This window comes from Triplophysa dalaica, chromosome 10, assembly GCF_015846415.1.
Source record: "Triplophysa dalaica isolate WHDGS20190420 chromosome 10, ASM1584641v1, whole genome shotgun sequence".
NCBI classification, from domain to species: domain Eukaryota; kingdom Metazoa; phylum Chordata; class Actinopteri; order Cypriniformes; family Nemacheilidae; genus Triplophysa; species Triplophysa dalaica.
This window is the reverse complement of record NC_079551.1, coordinates 6,292,498-6,296,188: the sequence shown is the minus strand read 5'-3', so window position 1 is coordinate 6,296,188 and position 3,691 is coordinate 6,292,498.

Sequence of the window (3,691 nt, the reverse complement as noted above, 5' to 3'; positions counted from 1 at the left end):
ATTTGTGCAATCACAACAAGCGATGCTTTTTTATTCCTTTGCTGATGTATTTCCTGTTGAGACCTTTCTCATTTTGGTGTGAATGCATTTGTCTCACTCAAACGCGACTAACCTGCATCCAAACATCCCTTCTTTGCACTTTTTTCACCACAGTATTGATTGAGCAGTGGACCGGCCGAATGGCTCCTTTTAACACCTGCCATAGTGTAAAAAACATCCTACAGAGGGCAAACAAACATTAACGGCTGGCCTAGATCTCCACCTGAGACCAGACGATGGGTAATAAAACAAAAAAAATAATTTTATAACATTTTTAATGATCAAATCTGGTTAACTGAATATTTTTGTATATATAATTGGTGGATTGTTATTTTGAGGAGTTAACCAGTAAGCGCTTTAGCAACTGCATAGCAGCACCCTGGCAACCATTCACAGACAGGCAACAACCACATTTTTTTCATGAATATATTCTGTATTATATATATATATTCTGTATTTGTTTTCATGTGGGCCATGTTGCGCAGGCTAGAGAATCTAAATAATACAACAACTCTCTCATCCCTCATACTCTTCCTGTGTCTCTTTGTTGTTTTTGCCCACTTGTGATGTGATCAGTCACACGAGAGGAACACTACATCTCTCCTCGGTTACCCCATAGCAACAGAGGCAGACCAAACAGAGATGGAGAGAGAGAAAGATCCCTGTAGACAGAGCCAGACAGGTGAGAATATACCCAACATGAGATAGTGTCCTGGGATAACATACGGCTTTACATACTGTACGTGCAGTATGAGCAGAAAATGTTGTTGAAGTTAACTGAAATTTCCAAACAAACACAAAATTTCTCCCAGCATGCACTGCAGATGTGTAAGCTTTTACTATACATTATGTGCACAAGACAACCAATCAGAGTCAAGAGTTCACTCACGTCTGTCTATGTGGGCGAAATCTCTTTCAATATTCATCAAGACGGCAGAGCATCCAGACATTTCACTAATGTCATATATTAGTAATGTGCTCACTGACTGAATCACTGATTTTCAAAGTGGAATCCGCTTTTTTTTTTAAAGACAGTAATATTTTACTTTATACCACGGGCTGTGGAAAGCTTTATTCTGATTGGCTGAGTGCTGTAGTACTCGAGTCGAGTCCGGACTCAAACGATTCAGCTGAATTTGTTCGACCGGTTCACTTAAAGAATCGGTTCAACTGAACGATTCGTCGGCCACGCAAACTAGAGAACATCAATCAACTATCAGGCCACGATGTCAGCGAGCAGCGGCAAAATACAATTTGGTTTTACAAACCATAAAATAATTTATCGAAAGTGTGCTTAGAAGGAAACGTTTTGCAACAAAACTTTCCCCGAAACCTGTGGGACAACATCCAGTTTCATAAGACACCTGCAAAGGCATCCCAGAGGTAAGTTAATGCCATGTTTTAGAGTAAGCTTTGCGGTTTGAGTATTTTTATAAGTTTAGAAAGTAGTGCTTAAAGATAAGATTGACACTTCGGCTTTGTGACTTAAGTGCTCTACGTAAACTAAATAAAATGACATTATTTTATCTGCTTTTTGATCATAGCAAAGAATAATGAAAATGGTTATCTTATAATAGAAGATATGCTTTCTCTTGCATCACATAAATGATCAAGAGTTAAGTATGTGGTCTTGTCATGATTTTTTTCTCTCTCTGTCTTGACTGTCTCAATTGGACTCGGTCTTGACTTGGCCTCAACCCTCTCTGGACTTGGACTCAAACCTCTTTTCCGGTATTGACTCGGTCTCGACTAGTCCTGGTCTTGGACTCGACAACAGTGGACTTGACTACAGCCCTAGGTTCTACAGGTGTGCATTATTTTTCAGTCAAACGCACACCTATGAAGTTCCAGATCTGTCGATCGAATTACGGTTCGATGTCACTGCAGTTTAATCGTTATAACTGCTTTAAAGCCTACTGTACAGTCTACCACAAACAACATTGAAGACGATTAAAATTTTGAGAAATAACTTTTAATATTTATGGAAAGTGAGAAAATTTCATCAATTGGGCGAAAGCTGTACTTGACAGTCCAGAAGATGAAAAAAAAGAAAGCGAAAATCAAAGGCAGCCAGTATTAGCAAACGTCATAACACGGTCACTGAAGAACAACTAGCCAAGATTGAAGGTAAAAAACATGAGAAAAAAAACAAAATACAACGACTTGGGCAGTAAATGTGTTCAACGATTGGCTTAAAACAAAAATTTTGTCTGCTGAAGAGGTAAAAAGAGAGGGGCTTTTAACAACCGGCAGTTTCGGATGAGAAAATAGTCCCCCACTCACAGTAGCTGTGAGGAACGAAGGTGGCGAGGACACAGAAAGAGGACCCAGGTGCAGACAGCGGACTTTAATAAACTATAAATACAAAACAAACACCCACGAGGGGGTAACATAACAGAACATGGAAACAGGAACAAGGACTAATTAGACTAGACTAGACTAGATTACACTCACACTTGACATTAAACTACAATTAACTAGACTCTACAAGACACAGGAACTCACCGAGGATGACACAAACAATGGACCAGCCCAAGACAAGAGACACAAGGTCAATATATTGGATAAAAATCAAGAGGGGATAGGTGCGGGTCATGAACAAATTAACAAGCAATAACAAGACGAAAGGGCATGAAACACCGAAGAGACTTAGAGAGAGTGTATGGCATTCTACAAGACCCAAAAACCTCTCCCTACATGAAACATGGGATCCCGTCCTGGTTCTGCCACAAGACTTAGAAACATTCGACAAGATGAGGCAGAACCCTGACAGTAGCATTATAAGCGCGGCAAACATAACAAATCTCTTGAAATAAAACACCTGAACCATTACTTGTGATGTTGTAACCACAATTTCCACCTCGGGGTGTGCATTAACTTTCGATAATCAAACGCCCCGTCGTCAATTATTCCTTACATATGCAATTTTATAATGTACTCACATTCGTTCTTCTGTGAAATGCAAACAAGTTTCATATCTATGAGCAGCTTGGACCAAATAAAACCAGCATGTAAACCTAATTAAATTCAGGATTTTTCCAGTCATCATTTTTTTCTAATAAATATCAGACAAACGGCCTTCTGTCTCATAAAACATTCAGACTATTTTCAGATGCAACAAACAGCTTTCTCATGTGCTCGTGAAGAGATTTTAAGAGATTGTTGTGATTAAAATCATATTTTGGAAAAGTCTTTGATCTTTGCTTAAACACTTCCAAAACTAGAACACAATGGAATTTTAGTCATTTTATAGTGTTTTCTTTTATATATACGATGATAATACTATAGTATGTGTAAACACCTCTATGTGCCGTAAAAAGCATCACTATGTATGAATATGGTAGGTACAAAGTCATTTATTCATTATAGAAAATAACAAACAAAAAAATATTGCGTTTTTAATTTTTTGGGGTTATTTTAATTATTTTAAGTCATCTTTTTTGACCACGATTGAAAAATACTGATTTAATTGGATAAAGTATTTACCTGTTCTGTTTCTCCAAAGTAAGAGTGTACATTTAAATTTGTAAATGTTTATGTCTGCACCATCATAGATGAAAAAAAATGAGTTAAGACAAAACCCAAAGCTTCCCTAAATGATTTTTGGTTTGTCTTAAGGTTTTAGACTAAACTTTTCGTACATCTTTGTGTT